The sequence below is a fragment of the Heptranchias perlo genome, chromosome 1, assembly GCF_035084215.1.
Source record: "Heptranchias perlo isolate sHepPer1 chromosome 1, sHepPer1.hap1, whole genome shotgun sequence".
In the NCBI taxonomy this organism is placed as follows: Eukaryota; Metazoa; Chordata; class Chondrichthyes; order Hexanchiformes; family Hexanchidae; genus Heptranchias; species Heptranchias perlo.
Genome location: NC_090325.1, coordinates 1391629 through 1410486, shown reverse-complemented (window position 1 = coordinate 1410486; position 18858 = coordinate 1391629). Strand labels below are relative to the sequence as shown.

The following is an 18858-nucleotide window of genomic DNA, read 5'->3' as shown; positions in this document are numbered from 1 at the left end:
CCTCTGGTTTTATTCTTATTTTTTTTTTAGCAAGATTGTACAGCTGAGTGTCTTGCTAGGCCATTTCAGAGGGCAATTAAGAATCAACCACATTGCTGTGGGTCTGGAGTCACATATAGGACAGACCGGGTAAGGACGACAGGTTTCCTCCCCTAAAGGACATTGGTGAACCAGATAGGTTTTTACGATAATCCGGTAGTTTCATGGCCACCATTACTGATACTAGTATTTTCATTCCAGATTTTGTTTAATTAATTGAATTTAAATTCCCCAGCTGCGTGATGGGATTTGAGCTCATGATTCCGGATTATTAGTCCTGGCCTCTGGATTACTAGTCCAGTAACATAACCACTATGCTACCGTACCCTGCTGTAACCTCCTTAATAATAGATTCTCGCATTTTCCCTGTGACGGATGTTAAGCTAACTGGCCTGTCGTTTCCCGCTTTTTGTCTCCCTCCTTTCTTAGAATCATATCATAGAATCATAGAAGTTACAACATGGAAACAGGCCCTTCGGCCCAACATGTCCATGTCGCCCAGTTTATACCACTAAGCTAGTCCCAATTGCCTGCACTTGGCCCATATCCCTCGATACCCATCTTCCCCATGTATCTGTCCAAATGCTTTTTAAAAGACAAAATTGTACCCGCCTCTACTACTGCCTCTGGCAGCTCGTTCCAGACACTCACCACCCTTTGAGTGAAAAAATTGCCCCTCTGGATCCTTTTGTATCTCTCCCCTCTCACCTTAAATCTGTGCCCCCTCGTTATAGACTCCCCTACCTTTGGGAAAAGATTTTGACTATCGACCTTATCTATGCCCCTCATTATTTTATAGACTTCTATAAGATCACCCCTTAACCTCCTACTCTCCAGGGAATAAAGTCCCAGTCTGTCTAACCTCTCCCTGTAAGTCAAACCATCAAGTCCCGGTAGCATCCTAGTAAATCTTTTCTGCACTCTTTCTAGTTTAATAATATCCTTTCTATAATAGGGTGACCAGAACTGTACACAGTACTCCAAGTGTGGCCTCACCAATGCCCTGTACAACTTCAACAAGACATCCCAACTCCTGCATTCAATGTTCTGACCAATGAAACCAAGCATGCTGAATGCCTTCTTCACCACCCTATCCACCTGTGACTCCACTTTCAAGGAGCTATGAATCTGTACTCCTAGATCTCTTTGTTCTATAACTCTCCCCAACGCCCTACCATTAACGGAGTAGGTCCTGGCCCGATTCGATCTACCAAAATGCATCACCTCACATTTATCTAAATTAAACTCCATCTGCCATTCATCGGCCCACTGGCCCAATTTATCAAGATCCCGTTGCAATCCTAGATAACCTTCTTCACTGTCCACAATGCCACCAATCTTGGTGTCATCTGCAAACTTACTAACCATGCTTCCTAAATTCTCATCCAAATCATTAATATAAATAACAAATAACAGCGGACCCAGCACCGATCCCTGAGGCACACCGCTGGACACAGGCATCCAGTTTGAAAAACAACCCTCGACAACCACCCTCTGTCTTCTGTCGTCAAGCCAATTTTGTATCCAATTGGCTACCTCACCTTGGATCCCATGAGATTTAACCTTATGTAACAACCTACCATGCGGTACCTTGTCAAATGCTTTGCTGAAGTCCATGTAGACCACGTCTACTGCACAGCCCTCATCTATCTTCTTGGTTACCCCTTCAAAAAACTCAATCAAATTCGTGAGACATGATTTTCCTCTCACAAAACCATGCTGACTGTTCCTAATTAGTCCCTGCCTCTCCAAATGCCTGTAGATTCTGTCCCTCAGAATACCCTCTAACAACTTACCCACTACAGATGTCAGGCTCACTGGTCTGTAGTTCCCAGGCTTTTCCCTGCCGCCCTTCTTAAACAAAGGCACAACATTTGCTACCCTCCAATCTTCAGGCACCTCACCTGTAGCGGTGGATGATTCAAATATCTCTGCTAGGGGACCCGCAATTTCCTCCCTAACCTCCCATAACGTCCTGGGATACATTTCATCAGGTCCCGGAGATTTATCTACCTTGATGCGCGTTAAGACTTCCAGCACCTCCCTCTCTGTAATATGTACACTCCTCAAGACATCACTATTTATTTCCCCAAGTTCCCTAACATCCATGCCTTTCTCAACCGTAAATACCGATGTGAAATATTCATTCAGGATCTCACCCATCTCTTGTGGTTCCGCACATAGATGACCTTGTTGATCCTTAAGAGGCCCTACTCTCTCCCTAGTTACCCTTTTGCCCTTTATGTATTTGTAGAAGCTCTTTGGATTCACCTTTGCCTGATCTGCCAAAGCAATCTCATATCCCCTTTTTGCCCTCCTGATTTCTCTCTTAACTCTACTCCGGCAATCTCTATACTCTTCAAGGGATCCACTTGATCCCAGCTGCCTATGCATGTCATATGCCTCCTTCTTATTTTTGACTAGTGCCTCAATCTCCCGAGTCATCCAAGGTTCCCTAATTCTACCAGCCTTGCCCTTCACTTTATAAGGAATGTGCTTACACTGAACCCTGGTTAACACACTTTTGAAAGCCTCCCACTTACCAGACGTCCCTTTGCCTGCCAACAGACTCTCCCAATCAACTTCTGAAAGTTCCTGTCTAATACCATCAAAATTGGCCTTTCCCCAATTTAGAATTTTAACTTTTGGGCCAGACCTATCCTTCTCCATAGCTATCTTAAAACTAATGGAATTATGATCACTGGTCCCAAAGTGATCCCTCACTAACACTTCTGTCACCTGCCCTTCCTTATTTCCCAAGAGGAGGTCAAGTTTTGCCCCCTCTCTAGTCGGGCCATCCACATACTGAATGAGAAATTCCTCCTGAATACACTCAACAAATTTCTGTCCATCCAAGCCCCTAATGCTATGGCTGTCCCAGTCAATGTTGGGAAAGTTAAAGTCCCCTACTATTACCACCCTATTTTTCTTGCAGCTGTCTGTAATCTCCTTACATATTTGCTCCTCAATTTCCCGTTGACTATTTGGGGGTCTGTAGTACAATCCTATCAAAGTGATCTCTCCCTTCTTATTTTTCAGTTCTACCCATATGGACTCAGTGGGCGAACCCTCGGATATATCCCCTCTCACTACTGCCGTGATGTTCTCCCTAATCAAGAACGCAACTCCCCCTCCTCTCTTACCTCCTGCTCTATCTTTCCTATAGCATCTGTACCCTGGAACATTGAGCTGCCAGTCCTGCCCCTCCCTTAGCCATGTTTCAGTAATAGCTATAACATCCCAGTCCCATGTACCCATCCATGCCCTGAGTTCATCTGCCTTGCCCATCAGACTTCTTGCATTGAAATAAATGCAGTTTAATCTAGACTTCCCTTGGTCTTTGCCCTGCTTTCTCAGACCATCTGTCCGGTCATGTTCTGTACACTCTCCCTTACTGCCTTTTGTTTCTGTCACCACTTTATTTCCCACTGACTTCCTGCATCGGTTCCCATCCCCCTGCCACATTAGTTTAAACCCTCCCCAACAGCACTGGCAAACACTCCCCCTAGGACATTGGTTCCAGTCCTGCCCAGATGCAGACCGTCCAATTTGTAATGGTCCCACCTCCCCCAGAACCGGTTCCAATGGCCCAGGAATTTGAATCCCTCCAGCTTGCACCATCTCTCAAGCCACGTATTCATCTTAGCTATCCTGTCATTCCTACTCTGACTAACCCGTGGCACTGGTAGCAATCCTGAGATTACTACCTTTGAGGTCCTACTCTTTAGTTTAACTCCTAACTCCCTAAATTCAGCTTGTAGGACCTCATCCTGTTTTTTACCTATATCGTTGGTGCCGATATGCACCACGACAACTGGCTGTTCACCCTCCCCCTCCAGAATGTCCTGCAGCCGCTCCGAGACATCCTTGACCCTTGCACCAGGGAGGCAACATACCATCCTGGAGTCTCGGTTGCGTCCGCAGAAACGCCTGTCTATTCCCCTTACAATCGAGTCCCCTATCACTATAGCTCTGCCACTCTTTTTCCTGCCCTCCTGTGCAGCAGAGCCAGCCACGGTGCCATGAACCTGGCCACTGCCACCTTCCCCTGGTGAGCCATCTCCGCCAACAGTATCCAAAACGGTATACCTGTTTTGGAGGGAGATGACCGCAGGGGACCCCTGCACTGCCTTCCTACTCTTCCTCTGTCTGTTGGTCACCCATTCACTATCTCCCTCAGTAATTTTTATCTGCGGTGTGACCAACTCACTGAACGTGCTATCCACGACTTTCTCAGCATCGCGGATGCTCCAAAGTGAGTCCATCCGCAGCTCCAGAGCCGTCAAGCGGTCAAACAATAGCTGCAGCTGGACACACTTCCCGCAGGTGAAGGAATCAGGGATACAGGAAGGAGCCCTGAATTCCCACATCCCACAAGAGGAACATGACACGGCGCTGGGATCTCCTGCCATGACTTAACCCTTAAATTAGCTTAAGAACAACTACAATGTCAAGAGAAAAAAAAAGGAAAGAAAAACTACTTACCACTCCCTTTAAGGAGTTTACTCCTTTAAATTGTTCTCAATTTAGAGAATGTTAACTACACTAGGGACCTTGATTCACTAAAAAATACATTCTGACCTGGGGACTTGTCAGCTTTTAGTTCTAATAATTTTTTCAAAACCCTTTCCCCGGTGATTGTAAATGTTTTAAGCTCCTCCCTCCCTTTCACCTCTTGATTTACAATTATTTCTGGCATGTTATTTGCATCCTCTACAGTGAAGACGGACACAAAATATCTGTTCAATTCATCCGCCATTTCCTTGTTCTCCATTATTAATTCCCAGACTCACTCTCAAGAGGACCAACACTCACTTTACTGACTCTTTTCCTTTTTAAATACCTGTAGAAACTCTTACCATCTGTTTTTATATTTCTAGCTAGCTTTCTCTCATACTGTAATTTCTCCCTCCTTATTATTCTTTTAGTCATTCTTTGGTGTTTTTAATATTCTGTCCAATCTTCTGACCTGCCACTAATATTCGCGGAATTGTATGACTTTTCTTTCAATTTGATACGATCTTTAACTTCCTTAGTGACCCACGGATGGTACTTCCTTCCCCTTGAGTCTTTCTTTCTCACTGGACTGTATCTTTGCTGAGTGTTATGAAATATCTCATTAAATGTCTGCCACTGCATCTCTACTGACCTATCCCTTCACCTAAATTCCCAGTTCACTTTAGCCAGCTCTGTCTTCATGCCCTCATAATGGCCCTAATTTAAGTTCAAAACACTAGTCTTAGACTTACTCTTCTCTCCCTCAAACTGAATGCGAAATTCAATCATATTATGATCACTGCTACCTACAGGCTCCTTTACAATGAGGTCATTAATTAACCCTGCCTCATTACACATTACCAGATCCAGAATAGTCTGCTCTCTGGTTGGCTCGAAAACGTGCTGCTCTAAGAAACTGTCCCGAAAGCACTGTGAACTCATCTTCCAGGCTACCTTTGCCAATCAGATTCTTTCAATCTATATGTAGATTAGAATCACCCGATTATCGCTGTTCCTTTCTCACAAGCCCCCATTATTTATTCCTGTATACCCTGGCCGACAGTGTGGTTACTGTTAGGGGGCCTATAAACTACTCCCACAAGTGACTTCTTACCTCCACCCAAACTGATTCTACACCTTGGTCTTTAGAACTAAGGTAGTCATGATGTGGAGATGCCGGTGATGGACTGGGGTTGACAATTGTAAACAATTTTACAACACCAAGTTATAGTCCAGCAATTTTATTTTAAATTCACAAGCTTTCGGAGGCTTCCTCCTTCCTCAGGTAAATGTTCAGGAGCTCCTGAACATTCCCCCCCTCCCTCACTCTCACTTCCCCCCTCCCCTCCTGAACATTTACCTGAGGAAGGAGGAAGCCTCCGAAAGCTTGTGAATTTAAAATAAAATTGCTGGACTATAACTTGGTGTTGTAAAATTGTTTACAATTTAGAACTAAGGTCATTTCTCTCTATTATACTCATGTCATCCTTCATTAACAGAGCGACCCCTCCACCTTTTCCCAGCTTCCTGTCCTTCTGAAATGTCAAGTTTCAGAAGCCGAAAGCGTCCCGTCCTGACGGTGAAGGGGCTCCGGCTCCGGCTCCGACTCCGGCTCCGGGCTCCTCCCAGCGGCACCTCTTGCCAACACTTGCACTCCTCGACAATTAATGCCACTTCTAGTGGTGCGATTGGTGGAGCTGCTGAAGAGACTCGTCATTGATTGAACGGAAAGAGGCCCGGAGTCCGGGGTAAGGGCCGGGAGTCCGAGTCCGAGTCCGGGGTAAGGGCCGGGAGTCCGAGTCCGAGGTAAGGGCCGGGAGTCCGAGTCCGAGTCCGGGGTAAGGGCCGGGAGTCCGAGTCCGAGTCCGGGGTAAGGGCCGGGAGTCCGGGTCCGGGGTAAGGGCCGGGAGTCCGAGTCCGAGTCCGGGGTAAGGGCCGGGAGTCCGGGTCCGGGGTAAGGGCCGGGAGTCCGAGTCCGGGGTAAGGGCCGGGTGTCCGAGTCCGGGGTAAGGGCCGGGTGTCCGAGTCCGGGGTAAGGGCCGGGTGTCCGAGTCCGGGGTAAGGGCCGGGAGTCCGAGTCCGAGTCCGGGGTAAGGGCCGGGAGTCCGAGTCCGGGGTAAGGGCCGGGAGTCCGAGTCCGAGTCCGGGGTAAGGGCCGGGAGTCCGAGTCCGGGGTAAGGGCCGGGAGTCCGAGTCCGAGTCCGGGGTAAGGGCCGGGAGTCCGAGTCCGAGTCCGGGGTAAGGGCCGGGAGTCCGAGTCCGAGTCCGGGGTAAGGGCCGGGAGTCCGAGTCCGAGTCCGGGGTAAGGGCCGGGAGTCCGAGTCCGAGTCCGGGGTAAGGGCCGGGAGTCCGAGTCCGAGTCCGGGGTAAGGGCCGGGTGTCCGAGTCCGGGGTAAGGGCCGGGAGTCCGAGTCCGGGGTAAGGGCCGGGAGTCCGAGTCCGAGTCCGGGGTAAGGGCCGGGAGTCCGAGTCCGAGTCCGGGGTAAGGGCCGGGAGTCCGAGTCCGAGTCCGGGGTAAGGGCCGGGAGTCCGAGTCCGAGTCCGGGGTAAGGGCCGGGAGTCCGAGTCCGAGTCCGGGGTAAGGGCCGGGAGTCCGAGTCCGAGTCCGGGGTAAGGGCCGGGAGTCCGAGTCCGAGTCCGGGGTAAGGGCCGGGAGTCCGAGTCCGAGTCCGGGGTAAGGGCCGGGTGTCCGAGTCCGGGGTAAGGGCCGGGTGTCCGAGTCCGGGGTAAGGGCCGGGAGTCCGAGTCCGGGGTAAGGGCCGGGAGTCCGAGTCCGGGGTAAGGGCCGGGAGTCCGAGTCCGGGGTAAGGGCCGGGAGTCCGAGTCCGGGGTAAGGGCCGGGTGTCCGAGTCCGGGGTAAGGGCCGGGAGTCCGAGTCCGGGGTAAGGGCCGGGAGTCCGAGTCCGGGGTAAGGGCCGGGAGTCCGAGTCCGGGGTAAGGGCCGGGAGTCCGAGTCCGGGGTAAGGGCCGGGAGTCCGGGGTAAGGGCCGGGAGTCCGAGTCCGGGGTAAGGGCCGGGAGTCCGGGGTAAGGGCCGGGAGTCCGAGTCCGGGGTAAGGGCCGGGAGTCCGAGTCCGGGGTAAGGGCCGGGAGTCCGAGTCCGGGGTAAGGGCCGGGAGTCCGGGTCCGGGGTAAGGGCCGGGAGTCCGGGTCCGAGCAGTATCTGTATGAGGGAGCCGGTCAGTCACTCTGTGTAATGTATTCAAGGCTGCACCAGATGGGGAACGGAATAAAAGCGGGCCCAGGGTTTATTTTTCACACCAATTGGCGAGTTGTCCCCTCCTGCAATCGATCTTGAGTTTCGATGAAATGGGTCTGTCATCAGAATCACCTGGTCTGTCGTCCTTCCTGTGTTGTGTATTCTGGCTCTGGGTTGTACTTTATGTAGTGAATGAGTTACTGGCACAAAGTTATCCTTAACATCTACAATAGATACAATGTAAAAAATTTTTGAAAAAAGATGTTATTGTACCCATTGTCACATTATACTAACAGGTGGAGGCCATTCAGCCCTCTGAGCCTGTTCGGCCAATTTGCTGATTTATCTGCCTTGGTTCTGTAACCCTTAATCCCAATGCCTAACAAAAATCTATCAATTTCAGCTTTTTGGGGGAGAGTTCGTTCCAGATTTTCACTATCCTTTGTGTGAAGAAGTGCTTCCTGACATCACCCCTGAACAGCCTAATTCTAATATTATACAAACTAGGAGCAGGAGTAGGCCATGCGGCCCTTCGAGCCTGCTCTGCCTTTTAATATGATCATGGCTGATCCTCTATCTCAATACCATTTTAAGGTTATGCCTGCTCATTCTGGACTCCCCCACCACAGGAAATAATTTCGATCTACCCTATCAATTTATTTAATCATCTTAAACACCTCAATTAGATCACCCCTTAATCTTCTATACTCAAAGGAATTTAAAATAAAATTGCTGGACTATAACTTGGTGTTGTAAAATTGTTTACAATTGTCAACCCCAGTCCATCACCGGCATCTCCACATCAAAGGAATACAAGCATAGTCTATGCAACCTGTCCTCATAATTCAATCCTTTTATCCCCGGTATTATTCTGGTGAATCTGCACTGCACCCCCTCCAAGGTCAATGTAAACTTCCTGAGATGCAGTGCCCCGGAACTGAATGCGGAGCTCCAGGGCTACGGTGATAGGGCAGGGGAGTGAGACTAGCTGGATTGCTCGTGCAAAGAGCCGGCATGGACTCAGTGGGCTAAATGACCACCTTCTGTGCTGTAACCTTTATGATTCTATGTGGTCCAACCAGAGCTCTGTGCAGCTGTAATATAACTTCCATCCCATTGTATTCCAGCCCTCAAGACAAAGGCCAACATTCCATTAGCCTTTTAAATTATTTTTTGTACCTGTCCACTAATTTTTAGTGATTTCTGTACTTAGATCCCTAAATCTCTCTGATCATCCACTGTTCCAAGTTTCTCGCCATTGAGAAAATGACCGATCTTTCTTAGGTCCAAACACTCTCATTTTCCGACATTGAACTCCATCTGCCATTGTTTTGTCCATTCACAAATCTATCGATGGCCCTTTGCAACTTTCTGCTTCCATCTACACTATTTACTGTGCCAACTAACCTCTTGTCAGCAAACTTAGATATACGGCTCACTATTCTTTCATCTAAGTCATTTATAAATATAGTGAAAAGCTGAGGCCCCAGTACAGATGCCTGGGGGATCTAGTCACATCCTGCAAATTTGAGTACATACCCATTATCCCGACTTTGTCTCCAACCTCCCAACAATTCTCTATCCAAGCCAGTAGGTTGCCTCCAATTCCATTTGCATTCATTTTTGTTATCTTTTATATGGAACCTTGTTGAATGCCTTCTTGAAATCCATATAAATAAAATCCATAGACATTCCCTTATCTACCATTTCAGTTACCTCCTCAAAAAACTCAACATGGTTCTTTAGACATGTCTTACCCTTTACAAATCCATGCTGGCTTTCTCTGATCAGCTCATATTTGTTCAAATGCTCAGCCACTCTGTCCCTAATAACAGATTCTAGTAACTTCCCCACAACCGACATTAGATCAATCGGTCTATAATTTCCTGGTTTATCTCTCATACCCTTCTTAAATAGTGGAAATTATAATTTGCACCTTCAGTTTCAAGTCCCGAAGTTACATAGGAATTGCCGGATGAAAAAACACCGAGGTCTGTCTAATTCTCCTTCTATCCAAGTAGTAGCATGATCCAATAGAAATGGAGTTATTGACTAATCATGGCAATGGATCTCTATCAATTTTTTCTATTCGTTCATGGGATGTGGGCGTTGCTGGCGAGGCCGGTATTTATTGCCCATCCCCAGTTGCCCTTGAGAAGGTGGTGGTGAGCTGCCTTTTTGAACCGCTGCAGTCCGTGGTGAAGGTTCTCCCACAGTGCTGTTAGGAAGGGAGTTCCAGGATTTTGACCCAGCGACGATGAAGGAACGGCGATATATTTCCAAGTCGGGATGGTGTGTGACTTGGAGGGGAACGTGCAGGTGGTGTTGTTCCCATGTGCCTGCTGCCCTTGTCCTTCTAGGTGGTAGAGGTCATGGGTTTGGAGGTGCTGTTGAAGAAGCCTTGGCGAGTTGCTGCAGTGCATCCTGTGGATGGTACACACTGTCGCCACTATGCGCCGGTGGTGAAGGGAGTGAATGTTTTGTGTGGTGGATGGGGTGCCAATCAAGCGGGCTGCTTTATCCTGGATGGTGTCGAGCTTCTTGAGTGTTGTTGGAGCTGCACTCATCCAGGCAAGTGGAGAGTATTCCATCACACTCCTGACTTGTGCCTTGCAGATGGTGGAAAGGCTTTGGGGAGTCAGGAGGTGAGTCATTCGCTGCAGAATACCCAGTCTCTGACCTGCTCTTGTAGCCACAGTATTCATATGGCTGGTCCAGTTAAGTTTCTGGTCAATGGTGACCCCCAGGATGTTGATGGTGGGGGATTCGACAATGGCAATGCTGCAGAATGTCAAGGGGAGGTGGTTAGACTCTCTTGTTGGAGATGGTCATTGCCTGGCGCGAATGTTACTTGCCACTTATGAGCCCAAGCCTGGATGTTGTCCCGGTCTTGCTGCATGCGGGCTCGGACTGCTTCATTTGAGGGGTTGCGAATGGAACTGAACACTGTGCAATCATCAGCGAACATCCCCATTTCTGAACTTATGATGGAGGGAAGGTCATTGATGAAGCAGCCGAAGATGGTTGTGCCTAGGACACTGTCCTGAGGAACTCCTGCAGCAATGTTCTGGGGCTGAGATGATTGGCCTCCAACAACGACTACCATCTTCCAATTAGTCCACAACAGCTCCAGGCATGAGGGGAGGAAACCCCAGAGGTGGAGAGCTTTGGGAAACAGAGGTTGAAAGTCACCTGTTAGGAACAGGAGTAGGCCATTCAGCTCCTTGAGCCCGCTCCGCCATTTGATAAGATCTTGGCTGATCTTTGATCTAATTCCATATACCCGCCTTTGGCCCATATCCCTTAATACCTTTGATTGCCAAAAAGCTATCTATCTCAGATTTAAATTTAGCAATTGAGCTAGTATCAATTGCCGTTTGTGGAAGAGAGTTCCAAACTTCGACCACCCTTTGTGTGTAGAAATGTTTTCTAATCTCACTCCTGAAAGGTCTGGCTCTAATTTTTAGACTGTGCCCCCGACTCCTAGAATCCCCAGCCAGCGGAAATAGTTTCTCTCTATCCGCCCTATCCGTTCCCCTTAATATTTTATAAACTTCGATCAGATCACCCCTTAACCTTTAACTCTGGAGAATACAACCCCAATTTGTGTAATCTCTCCTCGTAACTTAACCCTTGAAGTCCGGGTATCATTCTAGTAAACCTACGCTGCACTCCCTCCAAGGCCAATATGTCCTTCCGAAGGTGCGATGCCCAGAACTGCTCACAGTACTCCAGGTGCGGTCTAACCAGGGTTTTGTATAGCTGCAGCATAACTTCTGCCCCCTTGTACTCTCGTCCTCTAGATATGAAGGCCAGCATTCAATTAGCCGCCTTGATTATTTTCTGCACCTGTTCATGACACTTTAATGATCTATGTACCTGAACCCCAAGATCCCTTTGGACATCCACTGTTTTTAACTTTTGACCATTTAGAAAGTACCCTGTTCTATCCTTTTTTGATCCAAAGTGGATGACCTCACATTTGTCTACATTGAATTCCATTTGCTACAGTTTTACCCATTCACCTAATCTATCAATATCGCTTTGTAATTTTATGTTTTCATCTACACTGCTTACAATGCCACCAATCTTTGTGTCATTGGTAATAAATATTGTGAATAATTGAGGCCCCAAGACAGATCCCTGCGGGACTCCGCTTGTCACATCCTGCCAATGTGAGTACCTACCCATTATCCATGGTACATGAGCAGTGGTCATTTAAGGAGTTATTTTACAACTTTCAAAACAAATATATTCCACTGAGGAAAAAAGGGTGTAAAGGAAATGACAGCCATCCGTGGCTAAGTAAAGAAATTAAGGATAGAATCCGACTAAAAACAAGGACATATACGGCAGCCAAACTTAGTGGGAGGATAGAAGATTGGGAAGTCTTCAAAAGACAGCAAAAAGTAACTAAAGGATTGATTAAGAAAGGGAAGATAGATTATAAAAATAAATGAGCAAAAAATATAAAAACAGAAAGCAAGAGTTTCTATAGTTATATAAAATGAAAACGGGTGGCTAAGGCAAACGTAGGTCCCTTAGAGGATGAGACCGGGAAATTAATGGCGGGAAACATGGAGATGGCAAAAATGCTGAACAAATATTTTGTATGTCTTTACGGTAGAGGACACTAAGAATATCCCAACACTGGACAAACAGGGGGCTATGGCAGGGCGGGGGGTGGGGGGGGGGGGGGGAGAGGAGCTAAATAAGATTAAAATCACTAAGGAATTGGTACTCAGCAAAATAATGGGACTCAAGGCGGATAAATCCCCTGGACCTGATGGCTTACATCCTAGGGTCTTGAGGGATGTGGCAGTGGGGATTGTGGCTGCTTTGGTAATAATTTTCCAAAATTCTCTGGACTCGGCAAAGTTCCCGGCAGATTGGAAAACTGCTAATGTAACACCCTTATTTAAAAAGGGTAGTAGGCAGAAGGCTGGAAATTACAGACCAGTTAGCCTAACATCTGTGGTGGGTAAAATTTTGGAGTCTATTATTAAGGAGACAGTAGCGGAACATTTGGATAAACATAATTTAATAGGACAAAGTCAGCATAGCTTTACGAAGGGGAAGTCATGTCTGACAAATTTGCTCGAGTTCTTTGAGGACATAACGTACAGGGTGGATAAAGGGGAACCAGTGGACGTAGTGTATTTAGACTTCCAGAAGGCATTCGACAAGGTGCCACATAAAAGATTATTGCTCAAGATAAAGAATCACTGGATTGGGGGTAATATTCTGGCATGGGTGGAGGATTGGTTATCTAACAGGAAGCAGAGAGTTGGGATAAATGGTTCATTCTCGGACTGGCAACCAGTCCGAGCCAGTGGTGTTCTGCAGGGGTCGGTGCTGGGTCCCCAACTCTTTACAATCTATATTAACGATTTGAAGGAGAGGACCGAGTGTAACATATCAAAGTTTGCAGATGATACAAAGATGGGAGGGAAAGTAGAGAGTGAGGAGGACATAAAAAACCGACAAGGAGATATAGACAGTCTGGGTGAGTTGGCGGAGATTTGGCAGATGCAATACAATATTGGAAAATGTGAGGTTATGCACTTTGGTAGGAAAAATCAGAGAGCAAGTTATTATCTTGATGGCAAGAGACTGGAAAGTACTGCAGTACAAAGGGATCTGGGGGTCCTAGTGCAAGAAAATCAAAAAGTTAGTATGCAGGTGATCAAGAAGGCCAACGGAATGTTGGCTTTTATTGCTGGGGGGATAGAATATAAAAACAGGGAGGTATTGCTGCAGTTATATAAGGTATTGGTGAGACCGCACCTGGAATACTGCATACAGTTTTGGTGTCCATACTTAAGACATACTTGCTCTCGAGGCAGTACAAAGAAGGTTCACTCGGTTAATCCCGGAGATGAGGGGGCGGACATATGAGGAGAGGTTGAGTGGATTGGGACTCTACTCATTGGAGTTCAGAAGAATGAGAAGCGATCTTATTGAAACATATAAGATTGTGAAGGGGCTTGATCGGGTGGATGCGGTGAGGATGTTCAAGGATGGGTGAAACTAGAACAAGAGGGCATAATCGTAGAATTATGGGGAGCAGGCAGGAAATTGGACATGAATTTAGATTTGAGGTTAGGATCAGATCAGCCATGATCTTATTGAATGGCGGAGCAGGCTCGAAGGGCCGATTGGCCTACTCCTGCTCCTATTTCTTATGTTCTTACGTACTTATCCCGACACTCTCTGTCGCCTTTCGCTCAGCCAACTTCCTAACCAAGTCCGTACTTTTCCCTCGATTCCATGGGCTTCTATCTTAGCTAACAGTCTCTTATGTGGGACCTTATCAAATGCCTTCTGGAAGTCCATATAAATAACATCCATTGACATTCCCCTGTCCACTACTTTAGTCACCTCTTCAAAAAATTCAATCAGGTTTGTCAGGCACGACCTAACTTTCACAAATCCACGCTGGCTCTCTCTGATTAACTGAAAATTCTCGAGGTGTTCAGTCACCCTATCCTTAATTATAGACTCCAGCATTTTCCCCACAACAGATATTAGGCTAACTGGTCTATAATTTCATGGTTTCCCTCTCCCTCCTTTTTTAAAAAGCAGAGTGACATGTGCAATTTTCCAATCCAGAGGGACAGTTCCTCAATCTAGAGAACTTTGAAAGGTTATAGTTAGGGCATCTGCAATGTGCTCACCTACTTCCTTTAAAACCATGGGATGGAAACCATCTGGTCCTGGGGAATTGTCACTCTTTAGTGCTATTATTTTCTTCATTACTGTTGCTTTACTTATGTTAATTTTATCGAGTCCCTGTCCCCGATTCAATATTAGTTTTCTTGGGATTTCCGGCATGCTATCCTCTTTTTCTACTGTAAATACTGACGCAAAGTAATCGATCAACATGTCCGCCATTTCCCCATTGTCAATGACAATATCCTCACTTTCAGTTTTTAAGGGGCCAACACTGCTCCTGACCACCCTCTTTTTCCTAATTAACTATAAAAGTTCTTCGTATTGGTTTTGATATCCCTTGTCAGTTTCTTTTCATACTTTTTAAAAAACTTTTGCTATCTGTTTTGTTACCTTGTTGATCTTTGTATCTTTCCCATTCACCAGGATCTGTGCCATTTTTTGCCTTTTTGTATGCCCTTTCTTTATGTCTGATACTGTCCCTTACCTCTTTAGTTGTCCATGGCTGCTTTTTTTTTTGGCAAGTAGTGTTCTTGCCCCTTGGGTATGAACCGATTCTGTATCACGTTAAATGTTTCTTTAAACATTTCCCACTGATCATCAGTCGTTTTACCCATTAACAGATTTGCCCAGTTTACTGTGGACAGTCTCTGTCTCATCCCATTGAAGTCGGCCTTACCCAAGTCTAGAATCTTAGCAGCTGATTCACTTTTTTCCCTTTCAAAAACTAAATTGAACTCGATCATGTTATGATCACTATTGGATAGATGTTCACGCACAGTTAAGCTGTTAACTAAATCTGGTTCATTACTCATTACTAAATCTAGTATGGCTTGCCCCCTTGTTTGCCTCTTGGACATACTGCTGTAGAAAACTATCCTGGACACACAAGAAATTCACTACCTTTCTGACAGTTGCTCGTCTGCATTTCCCAATCTGTGAAGGTTAAAGTTCCCCATTAAGACCACTATGCCTTTCTTACACGCTTGTCTAATCTCTGCATTTATGCAATCGAGCACTTCAGAGCTGCTGCCAGGGGTCCTATATACAACGCCCACTATAGTCTTAGATCCTTTCCTATTTCTCAATTGAACCCATTATGTCTCTTGGTTGCTTACCTCTCTTATATCACCCTTTATCATTGAAGTGATTTCATCTCTCATCATTAAGGCTACTCCTCCCAGTCTTCCATTTTCCCTGTCTCTCCTGTAGACCTTCTTACCCGGTATATTTAGTTCCCAATCCTGACCATCCTGCAGCCATGTCTCAGTAATAGCTATCATGTCATACCCTCCAATTTGAATTTCAAACTGTAGTTCATTTAATTTATTCCTTCTATTCCGTGCATTTGTATATCGAACTCTTATTTGGGCCACACACCCTAATCTCCCAAGCATGCTGCACTTAGAATCATAGACGTTTACAACATGGAAACAGACCCTTCGGCCCAACATGTCCATGTCGCCCAGTTTATACCACTAAGCTAGTCCCAATTGCCTGCACTTGGCCCATATCCCTCTATACCCATCTTACCCATGTAACTGTCCAAATGCTTTTTAAAAGACAAAATTGTACCCGCCTCTACTACTGCCTCTGGCAGCTCGTTCCAGACACTCACCACCCTTTGAGTGAAAAAATTGCCCCTCTGGACCCTTTTGTGTCTCTCCCCTCTCACCTTAAATCTATGTCCCCTCGTTATAGACTCCCCTACCTTTGGGAAAAGATTTTGACTATCTACTTTATCTATGCCCCTCATTATTTTATAGACTTCTATAAGATCACCCCTAAACCTCCTACTCTCCAGGGAAAAAAGTCTCAGCCTATCCAACCTCTCCCGATAAGTCAAACCATCAAGTCCCGGTAGCATCCTAGTAAATCTTTTTTGCACTCTTTCCAGTTTAATAATATCCTTTCTATAATAGGGTGACCAGAACTGTACACAGTATTCCAAGTGTGGCCTTACTAATGTCCTGTACAACTTCAACAAGACATCCCAACTCCTGCATTCAATGTTCTGACCAATGAAACCAAGCATGCTGAATGCCTTCTTCACCACCCTATCCACCTGTGACTCCACTTTCAAGGAGCTATGAACCTGTACTCCTAGATCTCTTTGTTCTATAACTCTCCCCAACGCCCTACCATTAACGGAGTAGGTCCTGGCCCGATTCGATCTACCAAAATGCATCACCTCACATTTATCTAAATTAAACTCCATCTGCCATTCATCGGCCCACTGGCCCAATTTATCAAGATCCCGTTGCAATCCTAGATAACCTTCTTCACTGTCCACGATGCCACCAATCTTGGTGTCATCTGCAAACTTACTAACCATGTCTCCTAAATTCTCATCCAAATCATTAATATAAATAACAAATAACAGCGGACCCAGCACCGATCCCTGAGGCACACCGCTGGTCACAGGCCTCCAGTTTGAAAAACAACCCTCTACAACCACCCTCTGTCTTCTGTCGTCAATCCAATTTTGTATCCAATTGGCTACCTCCCCTTGGATCCCGTGAGATTTAACCTTATGTAACAACCTACCATGCAGTACCTTGTCAAAGACTTACCACATCTTATGTTTCAAATTCCTTGTCTTCTGTATCCCAAAATGTTATTTTCTGAAAGAAATGATCTAACTTGCATTAGAATGAGTTAACTTGTAGTTGAATGGAATTCCACATCTTTGCCAGCGCTTCTCCAAAACTGGCTATTGGGTGAGGCCCAGGATAACACTTTTATATAACTCCCATTCTTTAAATGGGGAGCCACAACAACAACGTGCGTTTATATACCACCTTTAACATAGAAAAACCTCCCAAGGCACTTCAGAGGTGTAAGCAGACATGTAAGCGAAACCAAGCCAAAGGAGGAGATATTCAGGTACGGTAGCATAGTGGTTATGGTACTGGACTAGTAATCCAGAAACCTGGACTAATAATCTGGAGTCATGAGTTCAAATCCTGCCACGGCAGCTGGGGAATTTAAATTCAATTAAATAAAATCTGGAATAAAAAGAGTGCATCAGTAATGGTAGCCATGGAAGGAAACCAGCCGTCCTTACCCAGTCTGGCCGATGTGACTCCAGACCCACAGCAATGTGATTGATTCTTAATCACCCTCTGAAATGGCCTAGCAAGCCACTCAGTGGTAAAATCTCGCAACAAAAAGTCATAAGAATAAAACCAGATGGACCACTAGGCACCGGACACGACCAAGAGAAAGCAAGCCCAGTCGACCCTGCAAATTCCTCCTCACTAACATCTGGGGACATGTACCAAAATTGGGAGAGCTGTCCCACAGACTAGTCAAACAACAGCCTGACATAGCCATACTCACAGAATCATAACTTTCAGCCAATGTCCCAGACTCTTCCATTTACCATCCCTGATGGGTGGCGGTACAGTGATATACAGTCAGGAGGGAGTGGCCCTGGAAGTCCTCAACATTGGCTCCAAGACCCCATGAAATCTCATGGCATCAGGTCAAACATGGGCAAGGAAACCTCCTGCTGATTACCACCTACTGCCCTCCCTCAGCTGATGAATCAGTCCTCCTCCATGTTGAGCACCACTTGGAGGAAGCACTGAGGGTAGCACGGGCACAGAATGTACTCTTGGTGGGGGACTTCAATGCCCATTACCAAGAGTAGCTCGGTAGCACCACTACTGTCTGAGTCCTGAAGGACATAGCTGCCAGACTGAGCCTGGGGCAGGTGGTGAGTGAACCAACACGAGGGAAAAACCTACTTGACCTCGTCCTCACCAGTCTACTTGTCACAGATGCATCTGTCCATGACAGTGTTGGTAGGAGTGACCACCGCACAGTTCTTCTGGAGACAAAGTCCCGTCTTCACACTGAGGATGCCATGTTGTGTGGCACTAGCACTGTACTAAATGGGATAGATTCAGAACAGATCTAACAGCTCAAAACTGGGCATCCATGAGGTGCTGTTGGGCCATCATCAGCATCAGCAGAATTGTATTCCAGCACAATCTGTAACCTCATGGTCTGGCATATTCCTCACTCTACCATTGCCAACAAGCCAGGGGATCAACAAAGGCTATGGGCCCCGACAACATCCCGGCTGTAGTGCTGAAGATTTGTGCTCCAGAACTAGCCGCACCTCTAGCCAAACTGTTCCAGTACAGCTACAACACTGGCATCTACCCAACAATGTGGAAAATTGCCCAGGTATGTCCTGTCCACAAAAAGCAGGACAAATCCAATCCGGCCAATTACCGCCCCATCAGTCTACTCTCAATCGTCAGCAAAGTGATGGAAGGTGTCGTCAACAGTGCTATCAAGCGGCACTTACTCACCAATAACCTGCTCACTGATGCTCAGTTTGGGTTCCGCCAGGACCACTCGGCTCCAGACCTCATTACAGCCTTGGTCCAAACATGGACAAAAGAGCTGAATTCCAGAGGAGGAGAGAGTGACTGCCCT

At 46.6% G+C, this 18858-nt stretch overlaps 1 protein-coding gene across 4 annotated transcripts in view; it reads left to right on the top strand.

The window, feature by feature from the left end:
- Positions 1–6179: 6179 nt before the first annotated feature.
- mogs (mannosyl-oligosaccharide glucosidase) overlaps positions 6180–18858 on the top strand; it is a 127958-nt gene continuing 115279 nt past the window's right edge. Inside the window, exon 1 of one of the 4 annotated variants that reach the window (XM_067978303.1) lies at positions 6180–6284. The gene's annotated coding sequence lies outside the window, so the exon portion shown is untranslated. Of the gene's footprint in view, positions 6343–7151; positions 7211–18858 lie in introns of those variants that run through there. The other 3 variants (XM_067978250.1, XM_067978380.1, XM_067978348.1) reach the window with 3 other exon arrangements.